This window comes from Natrix helvetica, assembly GCF_964273705.1.
Source record: "Natrix helvetica genome assembly, chromosome: 1".
NCBI classification, from domain to species: Eukaryota; Metazoa; Chordata; class Lepidosauria; order Squamata; family Natricidae; genus Natrix; species Natrix helvetica.
Window position 1 is genome coordinate 234,512,397 of NC_138548.1, and position 15,892 is coordinate 234,528,288.

Genomic DNA, 15,892 nt, shown 5'->3' on the forward strand with positions numbered 1-15,892 from the left:
GGTCAAGATAGCACTCTGGGCAGCAATCCAGCTACAGCGACACCCCTTGGCAGCAATCCAGCTACCAAGCTCCAGATAATCACCTTAGCAGCCAAGGTCCAGGGAACAGATTGACAGCAATCCAGGTAAAACCTTTAGCAGCAATCCAGCCTGCCTAAGTACGACACAGATCTGAGCTTCTCCAACTCCAATGATCAGTTGATTCCTGCAAAGGGTGTGTCCACAAGCAGTCCCTTTATAGTCTGGAGAGGAGTCTAATGATCAGCAGCTGAGAGCCATTACCTCCGGTAATTGCTCAATTGCTCCTTACGCCGGGTAGCACGTCGGTAACGAGCATCTAATAGCTCACTGCTGTCTGACTCACTGTCCTGTGACTCCTCTCCACTGCTCCAAGGCATGACATCAGGAGCCCCCTTCCTTTGGCTTTCACCACTGCTCCATGCCTCAGGCGCCCCCTGGTGGCCAACCAGCCTCTCTGCGCCCTGCTCAGCGTCGGAACCCTGTCCAGGGTCCCCCACCTCCTCTTGAGCCGACTCAGAGGACACCTCGCTGTCGGAGTCTGGTGGCAGCGGCACCGGCACCGGCTGGGCCACAACATATATATATATATATATATATATATATATATATATATATGTGTGTGTGTGTGTGTGTGTGTGTGTGTGTGTGTGTGTGTGTGTGTGTGTGTGTGTGTTGTATTTGTGCTGATAAATAAATAAAGGGAGACTAGTATGGATCCATTTCAAGCTATTTAGCTCTCATCAGCTAGCCATACCCTTACTGGGATTTGAACCTGGGATGTGTTACATATTAGGCAGATTTGTTAGCCACTACACCACAGGCTCTCCTCCTTTATCAGCTAAGCCAGGGAAATAGGTATGTATTTGTGTTACAACCCCTGGTTGTATATATATCGCATGTATAACATACAATGTATGTTATGGGTTGAAAAAGTTGTAACAGTGCAGTAAAGCAGTAATTCCACTAGATGTCCTCAAAGTGTAACGAGACTATACAGAATTGTAACTGCACTTTGCCAAACCCACCAGACATTTGATTCAACTCAGTGTCAAGGACCAAATTGTACACAAACTAGTTATGTATCACAGTATTCCCATTCAGTAGTATAAATACGCCACAGACATATAAGGGAGCTAATTATGTCATATACGAAATTTAGTACATGGGGCTGGAGGTCTGTTCTTCAAGCACGTGGGTTGGTTTCCAAACATTTCATTACCAGGCTGGGTAACATCTTCAGCAGAGTTTAAGGGGTGTCAGCTCCCCCCCCCACTGCTCCCCACGCACATGCGCACATGACCCCTCTCTCCCCTGACCCCCACTCATGCGAGTGTGATTCCCCCTCACTCCCCTGATTCCTGTGCATTCATGTCTGACCCCCGTGCCCCACCCTTGTGCATGCCTGGCAGAGACCCAAAAGCCAGATGGCCGGCGGGAGAGCCGCGTGTACATGCGCGGGGGAGCTGAGCTGGAGCAACGGCTCACATGCCCGCAGAGAGGGCTTTTCATGCCACTTGTGGCATACATACCAGGGTTTGCCATCACGGACATAGAGGAATCTGCAAGAAATACAATAATTACATTGAATTATAAGAAGAAAAATGTTTCTCATCAGGCTGTGAACTTCATCTCTATCAAACCATGCATCTTTCCAACCTATATATTGTAAATATGTTTAAAGAGGTTAAATTAAAGAAACTAATTCTCAATTCATATGAGTTTAAGAGTGTTAGAAGGGTGTGAACATTACTAGTTTCAGTGAGATTGTAGTTTTACATAACAGTTTCCTCCTTCTCTCTTCACCATCTATTGGAGGAGGAAATTACTCACCAAATATCAGAGAAATACTGACTATTCCCGTTTATACCAATATGATTACCCTGTTTCCCTGAAAATAAAACCTCCCTGGATAATAAGCCCAATTGGGCTTTTGAGCGTGTATGCTAAAATAAGCCCTCCCCTGAAAATAAGCCCTCCCCAAAAATATTGCAACATAGCAGCAGCCATGAGGTGACCATGCTCACCACCTCCTGCACCTCAAAAATAATAAGACCTCCCCAAAAATAAGGCCAAGTGCTTATTTCAGGGGTCAAAAGAAAATAAGACCCTACCTTATTTTCAGGAAAACACGGTAGTTTATCCCGTGGTTTGTCTTTTCTTGGGTTTTTATGTCAAACTGATGTAATAATAAGCTGTTGGTTTTGGGACTGGAGAGACACGAGTTTACAATCCCACACAACTGTAAAAATTTGGTAAGTATCTTTGGGCTAATTCCTTTTTTTAGCCCAACCCATCTCATAGGATTACTGTGGGATAAAATTAAGGGGAATGTCCTTGCATAAATTATTTTGAGCTGTGGGAGAAAAGGCCACATATAAGTACAAAAAGTAACAAGTAGATGAACCTCATTTGACATGTTTACTTCCAAGATTAAAAATTGTAGGTTTGCTGCATTTTCTTTTTAATTTATTTGACCAGTTACGTGATTTTGGGTCACGTCTCCACATTCTCACGTGGAATGAAGTTCTCAGCAGCACATGCATAAATGGGCTCGCAAGAAAGAGGAAGAACGGAAGGCAGCAAACACTTTAAATGTTTGGGATTGGCTGCAACAGCCCATTGTCAGTCCTGAAAACAAATACTATAGTATGCATAAAGTACACACTTAAGCCACTTCGCATAGCTGGCAACTAGTTACCCAATGTTTTGCGGAGGGTTGCACGAAGTCTATATGAAATCACGGAGAACTCTCCCAAAGGGGTTTCTGTAGTGGATAATGGCAGGAAGAAAATAATCTGCTTAACAAAGTAAACATCTGGTTGCAGGTACTCCTTGACTTACAACAGTTCACTTAGTGACTGTTTGAAGTTACAACAGCACGGGAAAAAGTGACTTGTGACAATTTTTCACACGACTGTTGCAGCTGATCATGATCACATGGTCAAAATTTGGATGCTTGGCACCTGGCATGCTTGCAGTGTCCCAGCATCATGGGCTCATCTTTTGCGACCTTCTGAGAAGCAAAGTCAATGGGGATGCCAGATTCACTTAACAACCGTGTTACTAATTTACCATTGCAGTCATTCACTTAGCAACAGCGGCAAGAAAAGTTGTAAAATAGGACAAAATTCATTAACAACAGACTCACTTAGCAACAGAAATTTGGGCTCAATTGTGGTCATAAGTCAAGGACTACCTGTACTTATAACTAATAGGAACAGAAATAACCATAACTAATAGGAGCAGAAATCCAGCAATATGCAGTAGCTATTATGAAGAAGGAAGACTTGGCAGCAAACTGTGTGTGTGTGTGAGGGGGGGGGAGAGGGAGAGAAAGAAAGCGAGGCGGAGGAGCGAATGTCTCTGTATGAAATATTCACATTAGTTTCTAGACCCAGGTCAACAAACCTACAGTATCAAAAGAATCATTTGTCCATTATTTAAACTGGAAAGTGTGTCTGTTTTGATCATAATAATGCTTTGTTGGATGGATTTTGATTTATTTTTTTTTAAAAAAAGATCTATGTAATTTCCTGTTCCTACCGGAGAATTGATAAATGTGCCTTTGCTTCACAAAACAAAGCTGATCTTAGAACATAGATCATAGAATAACAGTGTTGGAAAGGACAATGGAGGTCTTCTAATCCAACTCTCTGCTCAAGCAGGAGACTCTATACCATTTCAGCCAAATGGTTGTCCAGTCTCTTTTTGAAAGCCTCCTGTGATGGAACACCGATACCTTCTGAAGGCAAGCTATTGCATTGGTTGATTGCTTTCACCATTAGGAATTTTCTTCTTACTTCTAGGTTGCTTATTCCCTTGGTTAGTTTTAATCCATTGCTTCTTGCCTTGCCTTTTGGTGATTTGGAAAATAGTCTGACCCCTCATCTTTGTAGAAGCCCTCAGATATTGAGGTACCTCTAATTCTTTGGCACTTAAGAGAAAACACCACATCAACTGCAACTACTAGTCAGTTCCTCTGTTTTTATGAATTTCTTCACAGTCTGCTGAAGAGGCATTGTTAATCTGTTGTAGGTAGCCAGGAGAGAATTGCAAAGTAAGAACTGAAAATTGGTTGTTCTAGCCATATGAAGTAAAAGATGATTATCACACACTGAGAAGAAACTATATTAAGTATACAAGGTGGTAAAGGATTTGGCCCTTTAACAAATTTTCTCTGGCAACATTGTGGGGAACTCAGTCCAGGAATTGTGTGCCAGAACACAAGTGAGTGTGTGAGTGTGTGTGTGTGTGTGTGTGTGTAAAGCCCTATGCCACTGCAGGGATATTTAGGAGATTTTTTTTAAAAGACTGAAATGTCATGAACCACATAACTGGAGAGTAATGATTAAGTCATAACGGTTTCAAACCTCCCTAAACAGTAGCATAGCTGGAAGTAGTATTAAAAATCTGTTCTATATAGATTAGATAATATTAGGCTAAGTTACTTAAATTAACTTTCTATTATCCACAAGGATGTCTTAATAATGAAGTGTCATAGTAAATAGATAGGTTCCAGAGCTGTAGCAATCTGTTCTTTTCTCCTCCCATCTGCTATAGTGCTTGAAACTTAAATTTTTTGATTTTTTTTCCTTAGAAAACCCTCCCTCAGAAACCTAAAGAAACTAAGCTTATATTAGTAATATAACTGTCGGTACGCAAGGGCTTTGTCACTTTGGAAAAGAAAGATGTGAAAGGAAAGACTTTTGCAAAGCTATTCTATGTGGAAAAAGATACGGGGGCGCTAATTAAGATAGAAAATCTATATGTGCTCTTCTATAATTATTACTAACCTGTGAACAGCCACACCTAGCAGCTCTGACAATGCAAATAGCAATGGGAGCCATTTATCAGGATGCAATATAGGAAGTCCTTGACTTACAACCTGTTGTTTAGTGACAGTTCAAAGTTCCAAGAAGTGACTTATTATCGCTTTTCAGATTTATGACAGTTGCACCATCCCCGTGGCAACCTGATCAAAATTTGGGTGCTTGGCAACTGGCTTCTATTTATGACGGTTGCAGTGTTCTGGGTCATGTGATCTCCTTTTGCGACCTTCGGTCAAGCAAAGTCAATAGAAAAGCCAGATACACTTAAAAATCCATGTTACTAACATAACAAGTGCAGTGATTCTCTTAACAGCTGTGGCAAGAAAAGTTGTAAAATGGGGCAAAACTCAACTGTCTTGCTTAGCAACATTAATTTTTGGCTCAATTGTGGTCATAAGTCAAGGACTACCCGTATATTTATTTTTCAAGTTAGAAGACAATGGTATATGTTAGCATTATGCCAATGTATCTTGCAAATACTGAATCTACTATAACCATGATTGTATTGAATATTTTTTTAACTTGTATTCAGTCCATCTGCTTTTTGACTGTATGTATGGATTGAAGGTGGATATTTAATTTTCCTAATTACATGTCAGACTTTACACTAGGCATGCAATAAAATCTGATTCTCCAGACACTCAGACCCATATCAGAAAGTTGCTTACAGTACACAAAAAAACTTTATAAGCAGAATACAGCTAGATAAATTGCTTTATTGCAGACAGAAATAAAAAATCATATACTAGTTATCACAGAACAAATAAACCAATCCCTACACATACAATAGATATACATTCAAGCCAACTAACTTTGGACTCTTCTTGAGAATAGGAGACAGATGCTTGCTGTTTACATAATGATTTTTTCTGGCCTGACAATCATTGGTTCCTGCCTTGCAGCTTCAGCCTCTATATTAGACTAGCCTTTCTTAACCTTTAAAAAAAAAACTTTAGAGAAAGCCTTGAAATAATTTTCAGGTCTCAGAGAACCCTGCATAAATATCATTATATCTACAGCTCTTGGTACATTAGTATGGTTAGTATGAGCTACAGATATAACAATATGAAAATTTCAGCATACAGTTCACTTCTAACCTACACAACCCATGTTTTCTAATGTTTACAATGACAACAATGTCAGGCAGGCAGCTGAGTCATAGCATGCAAAAATTCCGATTTAGTGCACTGCAAGTACTACACTACTACTGCTCAGCACACCCAGTTTTTTTTTCAGTTGCAATCTTTAGCAGAGCCCTAGCAACCTCTCTGCAGCATCCCAGCTGAAAAAGACTGCATTAGACAATGACAAGAGTATATATTCTTCCAGTTGTGGTTAAGATTTGATAATCAGAAAGTCCAGTGGTGGGTTTTGGCTCCCGTTGCAACCGGTACGCTGCAATGGGAGCCGGGTGTGCACCACAGGGATGTGCGCTGTGCATGCATGCGCACCCACCATTTGCAACGCTCCAGCTGCTTGACGGAGCATCACGTAGGCTCCGTACGCTGTGCGGGCGTGCACAAATGGCCCATTTCCTTCAAATACAGGTAAGGAACGCGGGCGGGCAGGCCCTCCAAAGCACCATTCCGGTACAGTGGCTGCTGCTTCCAGGAGGCACCGGTACACATGTACTGGGGCATGCCGCCTGCAACCCACCACTGAGCAAGTCTTGAAAATAAGTGGGCACTATACTGTAAAGAAAAGTTGCTGTAGTATGTTAAAGTTTAGGAGAGGAGGAATAATTCAGAATAATGTTTCTTCTTGTTTATATACTTTAAGATTTGATATTTGTAAAAAAAAGATTACAGTTTTAACTATGTACCTATGTCATCTCCTCTTTCTTGTGGGCTTGCATTGCTTTAGATATTGTTAATTATTAATTTCCCCCTTAAGTTGATAGCATTCAGTAGCATTGCAAGCTTGTACTGTAGTGAGGTCAGGTTACTTGTAGAGCAGAATTCTGGTTTTGCGGAGTGGTGGGAGAAGGGAGAGGGGATGGTTCTGTGTATGCAGCCGACAAGCACTCACGTGCAGTTCCATTTGCACAAGTGGCAAACACACAGGCCTGCCACGTATACAAATGAAGCGTGCACGCACTCGCCTGCTGCTGGTACAAGTCAGGATGCAACTGGACCAGCCATTTCCACAGCCCAGCTGCAACCCCCTCACGGCCCACAGGTTGGGGACCCCTGTTTTAGAGGATGAGATCAGCAAGGGGCTTACTGTATATGTCATTTCAAGGTAATACAGGTCTTTATAGTAGTTCTTAGACCAGTGACGGTGAAACTTTTCAGCACCAAGTGCCCAAACCAGAACATGTGTGTGCATTTGTGAGCATGTGTACATGCTAGAGCGCCGGAAACTTGAAGACCAGCTGGCTGGTGCAAGCATGCCTGGTTCTTTTGGCCATTTTTGAAGCTGTTTTGGGGCCATTTATAGGCTGTTTTTTGTGCTGTTTTCAGACCATTTTGGGGAGCATTTAGGGGGCATTTTCAGGCAATTTTTCAGCCTGAAAACAGCCCAAAACACATCCGAAAACACATCCCCAAAAAGCCCCCAAAAGGCCCAAATACAGCCCCCAAATGGTCTGTTTTTTAAACCAGAAGAGCAGCTGGCAATAGCACACGTGTCCACAGAGAGGGCTCTGTATGCCACCTCTGGCATGCGTGCCATAGGTTCGCCATCACAGTCGTAGGCTGCCTGTCCTATGTTATTCTATATGTTTTTCCATTGAAAGAATTGGACATAGGTATTTTAGTATAGGAAAACCCCTTTGAGAAAACTTTCTTAGTTGTGCAAAATGGTTAGCCTAACAATGGGGTCCCCATTCCCCAGCCCGTGATCCACTACCGGGCCGCAGCCATTTGGAACTGGGCCTCATAAGCAGCGAGTGAGCCCGTGTGTGCACAGCTCTACTTGCATGAACAACAGGCGCTTGCACTCAAGCACGCAGCTACATTAGTATGAGCAGCAGGCACCAGCGCCCGCTGCTTGCACAAATGGAGTTGCGCACATTCACATATGCACCTGCCATTCACACAGAACCACCTGCTCTCTCCCCTCCCGCTGGGCTGCCAAGCCAGAAGGATTGGGGACCAGAGGTGAGTTTCTGTTGGTTCGCCCCGGATCAGGGGAACCCGTAATGGCGGTGGTGGGAGGCTCCGCCTACCTGCCCGGATGCTTCTGCGCAAGCACGGGCGCAAGAGCGCACGAGCGAACCAGTAGTAAAATAAATTGAAGCCCACCACTGTTTGGGACCGTTGGTCTAATATACTGCTTTTTGCAGTTAACAAGAAGATCTGGAGAGCAGAAGAAATAGCTTAGTTTCTCACAGAAAAATTCTTCCAAAAGAGAAAGTTGTTGAGCGGGCCAACACGAGGGATCCTTTTTTAAAAAGTTCACTAGGAAGAAATTTTGGACCTGGGAAAAGATGCAATGGCAGGCAATCCAAGATGAGTCTAGACAATGCAGTCTGTTGAATAATGGTCTTGACTAGGACTGGGCAGTGTTATATTTTTTGGTTCAAGTGGGGACTGAAGTCTCCTAAAATGGAGCTGAATGAGATCTGGAGAAGCTTGTCTATTCTTTGCAGAAGGTCTCTGGAGAAGCTGAAATGACAGAAGATATGAAGTTCTCTCAACCAAAGAGAAGTCTCAGCCAGCCTGGAAGAGGGAATGCTGGCCACTATATTTAGCCTCTCTCTTTTTTTAACCTCAAAATAGAAAGTAGGTAAGGTATTTAGAAATAGGGCAGTGTACATATGCATTAAGTCAATATTATGGGATGCATAACACACAGGCAGAATACACTTAGTCTGCACAATAGTTAGAAATGGAAAGTTTCCACTTTACAATGAATTTTAAAATTCAGTCCATAGCTGTTGTTGTCCAGGCAGAAAATGGAACATAGTTACCTAGCTGTAAATGATGCTTGGCAATAAAGGTTGTGAAAGCCAAACATAAATGCCGTTTGATATCTTAAGGAAAAAATACCACATTCTTGTGGCCTGCCAGCAGCCAGCGGAGGAACATGGGCCAGTCCTGGAGTCTGGGGAAGGCTCTGATGAGGGCCCTGTGTCGGAGGCAGAGAGAAGGCCAGAGCCATATGCCTATTATCAGCTGCCTTCAGAGTCAGACATCAGTGAGGCAGATGAACAGCTGGAGCCTGTTCCAAGTGTGCGCATGCACAGAGTTGCCAGACGAAGGGAACAGCTGAAGAACAAGGATCCACTTGGGAGTAAATCCAAAGATGGATGGTGAATGGCCCCTCCCAGAGGAAATAAAAGAGGAGCGAAAGGGGAGTGGAGTTTGCAGGAGACAATAGGGTTCGTTTAATTGGTTTGTGACTCTCTGAGACTCCTTGCCAAGTTCTATAGATATTGGTCTGGTTCGCTCCCTACGCCAGATAAGGTCTGTGACTGTAAATCCTCCCTTGAAAGACTTTGCTGTATGTGAATGAGCAGAATTCACAGTCAATTAATCAAAAGGGTTTTTGTCAGGACCAAGAATTTGCTTCATGCTCTTGGGAAGCCTCGGTCAGAACATACATTCTGATTTGTATCAAACCCTGGAAAACCCACTTCAGTCCCTTGACATGAGAGTTTCTTTCCTTTTGTCAAAATTCACGCTAGGACTCAGCAATAAATCATAAACGTTCAAACATTTAATCCTTAATTCTGATCTCAGCTAGGCTTGGCAGAAGGTTTCCAGACATGACTTAGCTCAGGATCTTTCCTGCAGACGAGAAGGAAAGCTTAATGCAGTCATTGATTGCTTACTGCAGAACAAGAATTCAGGGCCTTTAAATATCCACGATCTAGTATTTTTTCTTCCCGCCTTTCTAAGTTAATGGGTATTTGGCAATTCACTTGGCGATCTTGGGTGGTTGAGGTATGTTTACAGAATGGTTCTGTCTAGCCTGGGAACAACTGGTTCCTTCCTTGCCAGCCTATGCTCTCCATGCTTCCAGTTGTATTTTTACATTTTAGAAAGCAGTGCAGAGGGCAGCACATGGAGTTGGCATTTCCACAGATGCCTCTGTTGTTTATGAAAGACTGGCAAGGAGCCATTGTTGCATAACGCAGATTTGTGTGATTGTAGAATTACATAAGGGTACTTGAGCTACCCTCTACTCTTAAGTGCACTCTTTGTATGTCCATGCAGTTGTGCATATCCATGTACAGCTTGACTCCCAGTTCATCTCTTAGAGGTTAATATATATTGGTCAAGAGAAAGCACCTTACGCTAGTGAAACGTGAAGAAGGGAAAGAGAGGTTACAATTCAGCAATTGGGAAAGACTCTTGAAATAGTTCCTGTGAAATTAATTACTTAACTTAATCAGGATTAACAAATTCCAGTGGTTTCAGGAATTGTATTGTTGTTTGGAGTTGCTTTCATGCTCATGTTAATTAAGGATTTATTTACTCCTGTGTTTGAAAACTCGAGGTCCCACCAGTAGAACTCAGAATTTCAAAACTTGATATTCCATGGAAAATGTTTTAGGTAGATTTTTTTAATATGTGCAGATTTACATAGAGCATCAAATCATCTTGATAAACTAATTTGACAGTTGATAGAACCCTTATATAAAGAGATATCTTTTTAGCTTTGTTTATTAAAGCAAGTTTACATAAGGTCACATTAAGCAAAAGTACACCTTCCTGTATGTGTCCATGTGTACCATATCTTCATATCAAAGCAGTGTTTCTAGTTGTGTCCCAGTTCCTGTTTTATTGCCAGCCAACATGATAATAAACGTAGAAGAACAGGCTGGGCAGAATAAAATCCCAGTAACGCGTTTGACATCTGCCATTATTCTTGTAGGTTCTGCAATTACTGTTCGTCTTTTTGTTTGCCTCGAAATTATTGTGAACAATGGGATTGTTTGGCTCGAGTAGAGGAAGGAACAGAAAATGCTGGCCCCCTTCCAATGAATTCCATGAATGAAGTTTTTTCCATCCCGGCAGGAATAAAACCATTTGGGACTGTTCCAACGATCCCATTTTACTAAAGCATTCATTACTGATGAATCAGAAGAACAGGATTGTTTGGTACATATACAGGCCTCAAGCCTGGGTTCTAAAGGTAAAAGGTAGCCTGTTTAGGCTCTGATGTGGATTTTTAAAATTAATTATTTGTTATATATAGATACACATACTAGCTTATAACCCAGCGTTGTCTGGCTATTTATTTATAGGGGGGAAATGTCCGGACCAAACATCATTTCTTATGTTGGATTTTCCCCCTTACCAGAGGGAGCCCCCTTGTGGAGTACTGTGAAGCTGTTACCATGGCAACTCTACTGCACTGAGCCATTTTACAGGAGTAAAGTAGAAGGCATTTGAAGGCACAACAGGCTGTATTGTAACAGAACACATACCCAGAAGGGTGTTAGGGGTGTCTTTCCCCCACAGTATTTGTTTCCAGAGAGTAAGTCATCTGTGTACCAAGTTTAGTTGAAATTGCTCGAGGTGTTCCAGAGTTATGCTGGAACACACACACACACACACACACACACACACACAGAGAGAGAGAGAGAGAGAGAGAGAGAGAGAGAGAGAGAGAGAGGGAGGGAGAGATATTCATCATTTTCTTTTAACGACCCCATGATCCCATGCGGGGTGGAGTCTGGGCAATTGAATGGGGCTAGCAAGTCCTTTCAAGGCAAAATATTTAGCATTTCCTCCCCTGATTTCTTTCCTTTGAACACTTTTGAGATACGTTGGTTTGAGAAATAGGATGCGTGATTTGTGGCCAACCAGTAGAATGAATATACAGAATGACCTTGTAGGTCAGAGGTAAGATTCATTACCACGGCAATAATCAGATAAAAGAGACTTGAGGCTGTAGAATATTGGCCGAAGGATGAGGCAGGACACGGTCTGAGGTAACTAACAACCAGCTTTTAATGAACAACAATGAGATAACTATGTACAGCAAAAGATTCAGCACTTTCCTGCCTGACAGCTATTTATACAGAGCTGTCAGGCAGGACAACCAATCAGCTGTTCCTGACAGCCTGCGCTCAGCCAAGCCGCGTCTTAGCCAATCAGGTGCAGCTTGGCTGTTGCTGGCTGCCAGGACATAACACTCCTTCCCCCCCCCAGTGAGGATGCAGGCGCGAAAGTAGCGCAAGCGTACTCGCTAAGGGAGGCGGGAGGCGCCGGACCCGCCCTGATCGTCTCAGTCCAGGCGGAGTCGTCAGAGAAGGAAGAGGTGCCCGTGGAAGCTCCTCCCTGGTGGGAGGGTAGCTCCGGGTGACGTCGTCCGGACACGTAGCAGAGGGAGGACTTGCAGGCCCTGGTAGGATGGGGCGAGGGGGCGTGGCCGTAGGATGCGGAATAGTGGAAGGTTGCCGGTAGGCGGCGTCTCGGCAGGTGAGGCCTGACTGGGGGAAGGACTCTTGAAGCTCAAACCCCGGAGGGGCGTGGACGGATGGAGACGGCCATTGGAGAGGCTGCCTGTCGGCAGGCCCTGGGTAGGCGAGGCCTGACTGGGGGAAGGCCTCACTGGGAAAAACTCCTACCGGTTGGGGTGGAACTGCGGCTGGCTGCGGGACCGATTGAGCGGAACCCTTGGCTGGGTGGTGGCGCCTTAGTTGATCCACATGGCGCCGCCACTCGGACCCATCGGCAAGGTGGACCCTGTAGGAACAGGGGCCAGTTATTTCCGCAATGGTAGCCGGTACCCACTTAGGATCCCCAGCGAAGTTTCTAGCCCATACCAGATCTCCCACCCCGAAAGAGCGGAGAGGGGCCCCCAGGTTGCGAGGCTGCTCCCCTGAATAGAGCGGATGCATTCTATCCAGGGGTGTCCGCAGGCGCCTGCCCATCAGGAGCTCAGCGGGGCTCTTGTTGTCAATGGGGCAAGGGGTGGAGTGCTGACCGAACAGGTAAGCGGCCACCCTTGCCAGCCAATCGCCCCGTTCCATCCTGCCGAGCGCCTCTTTGGCCGAGCGGATGGCTCGTTCCGCCCGGCCATTGCAGGCAGGGTGGTAGGGAGCGGTAGGCGCGTGGCAGATGCCCTGCATGGCCAGGTACTGCTGGAACGCCGTGGACACAAATTGCAGCCCACTGTTGGACACCAGAATGTCCGGCAACCCGTGCGTTGCAAACAGGCATTCCAAAGCCCTGATTGTACTCTCCGCTGTGGTGGACGTCATGAGGACAATCTCCACCCAGCGGGAGTAGGCATCCACGGCGATCAGGAAAACCTGGCCATGGAAGGGGCCCGCAAAATCCACATGGAGCCAGGACCAAGGCCCCCTAGGGGGTCTCCCAATGCCTCGCTGGAACCGCAAGCAGGGCTGGGCGGGACATCTTGCAGGGAGAACAGTGGGCCACCCAGGTGGCTATGTCGTCATCTGAGTGGGGCCACCAGACATAGCTGCGCGCCAAAGCCTTCATGCGCGCTATGCCAGGGTGGTCCACGTGGAGACGAGTTAGCACCTGGTGGCGGAGTGGTTGGGGTATGACAACCCTGTCTCCCCACAACAGGCATCCGCTGTGAATGGCCAGTTCCAGCTGGCGGGATTAAAATGGTCGGAAATCCTCAGGAACCTTGCCCAGGGGCCAGCCCCTCAGGACCCAAGAGACCACCTGGGACAGGACAGGGTCGGGCTTGGTGTGGGTGGCCACGTCCAAGGCTGTCAGTGGCAGGTCTAAAGAGGCAATTGAGAGGATGGAGGTAGAGGGCACCGGGGCGGGGTCAGCGCCCGGCAGGGGGCAGCGACTAAGGGCATCTGCATGCCCCAGCTGCTTGCCCGGACGGTATGACAGCGTATAAGAATACGCTGCCAGGAATTCCGTCCAGCGGGTCATCCTAGGGGACAGAATGGGAGGGGTAGGTCGGTCACCGGCCAGAAGTCCAAGGAGAGGCTTGTGTAGAGAGTAAAGTGCCGACCGTAGAGATAGTCGTGGAATTTTTTAATCCCGGACACCGCAGCCAGAGCCTCCTTGTCAATCTGGCTGTAGTTCCTCTCCACCGGGGAGAGAGTCCGGGAATAAAAAGCCATGGGAGCTTCTGAGCCATTTGGGAGGACATGGCTCAGAACCACCCCCAGACCAACGGGGGAGGCGTCACATGCCAGGGTCAGCGGCAACTTGTCACTATATTGGACTAGGACGGCTGTTCTGACCCCCCTTCCTCCGTTGCCCACACAGCACACACACTCCGGAACAGTACAAGGGAACAAGGTTTATTACACCAACAGACAAGAGGTTTTGTGGCAGCACGCCACCAAGACAGAACTCACAAAGACAGAACACACAAAAGCAGCAATCCAGCTTGCCAGGATCCCAGACTAGAGTTGCTGTCAAAAGTCCTTTGTTGATTGCTACGCAGAGCCTCTCCAGAGTCAACCCTTTTATAACCTAAAAAGGGCGTCTCCCAAACAGCACCTGAGAGCTCTTTACTGCCTATAATTACGCCCACGCTCCTTGCGTTTGTGGGCGCGCCGGAAACGGGCATCTCGAAACGCCCTACTAAGTCCTGAGTCACTATCCTCTCCGCTGCTCCAAGGCAGGGCATCGGGAGTCCTCCTCCTCTCACTCTCACCGCTGCTCCATGCCTCTGGCGCCACCTGGTGGCCGACCAGACTCTCGGATTCCTGCTCAGCCTCCGAATCCTGTCCAGGATCGCACATCTCCTCTGGAGCTGACTCGTATGGAGTATCACTCTCGGAGTCTGGTGACAGCGGCACCGGCTGGGCCACAACAGACGGCTGCTGACGTAAGCATGTCTTTGACAGCCACGAACGCATGCGCTTCGCGGCTGCCCCAGCGCCAGGCCGCGGATCGGTCAAGCAACCGATGAAGCAGCTCGGCTAGTGACGCCTTATAGGGAAGAAATGGTGCGTAAAAGTTCAGGAGCCCCAGGAACGCCTGAAGCTCCGCCTTGGAGGCAGGCGTGGGGGCGTTCTTGATGGCAGAAACCTTGGCAGGAGTAGGGTGGATGCCTTGGGCATCAACCAGGAAGCCCAAGAACTCCACTCTAGGTATAGCAAAAACACATTTGCTGGGCTTTAATTTGAGACCCGCACCCCTAAAACAGTCGAGGACCTTCCGTAAGACTTCGATGAGCCCTGAGTGACTGTTAGCAGCGATCAGGATGTCATCGAAGTACGGAACTATGCCAGGGAGCCCATGGAGCAAACGCTCCATGAGGCTCTGGAAGATCCCCAAGGCCACGGACACGCCGAATGGAGGTGGCGACAACGGAAGGCCCCTCGGTGGGTGACGATAGTTTGAGCAGCTGCCGAATCGTCATCCACCGGGAGCTGCTGGTAGGCCTGCGCCATATCCAGTTTAGCGAAAATGCATCCCTGCCCCAAGGAATGGAGCAGGTGCTGCACTACAGGGACTGGATAGGGGTTTGCCTGAAGGGCAAGGTTGATCGTCGACTTATAGTTGGCACAGAGGCGAATAGACCCGTCGGCCTTGACGGGGACCACAATAGGGGTCTCCCATCTGGAATGGTCGACGGGCTCTATCTAATTCGGCGTCTACCTTGGCCCTCAAGGCAAAAGGCACCCAGCGGGCCTTCAGCCTAATGGGAGCAACCTGGGGGTCTAGATTGAGCGAGATGGGGGTGCCCTTGTACCTTCCCAATTCTCCGCTGAACACGTCAGCATATGACGCAAGTAGGCTAGCTATGTCAGGGGGAGTGTCTGAGGTAAGGTGAACCCCTTGCAAATAGAAGCCCAATGCGGGAAACCAGTCCAAACCCAGGAGGGCTGGAAGGGGGTTTTGCACTATAAGGGTAGATAAACAGCCCTCAAAATCCCCGTATCCCACCCTCACTAAGTAACACCCGAGGGTAGGGATTACAGCCCCCTGGTAGTCCCGCAGGGTAGTGTCCGGGGGCGAAAACTGGCTCTTCTGGACACCTGGGCAGAGGTGCTGGAAATCAGCCCAGGATAGGAGGGAACGGGACGAGCCGGAGTCGACTTCCATGGTGCAAGGCGACCCCTCGATTAGGACGGAGACCCAGATCCTCGGCACACCTGCGGCTGTGATGTAGACCTGCTCTGCAGGGGTGGCAGG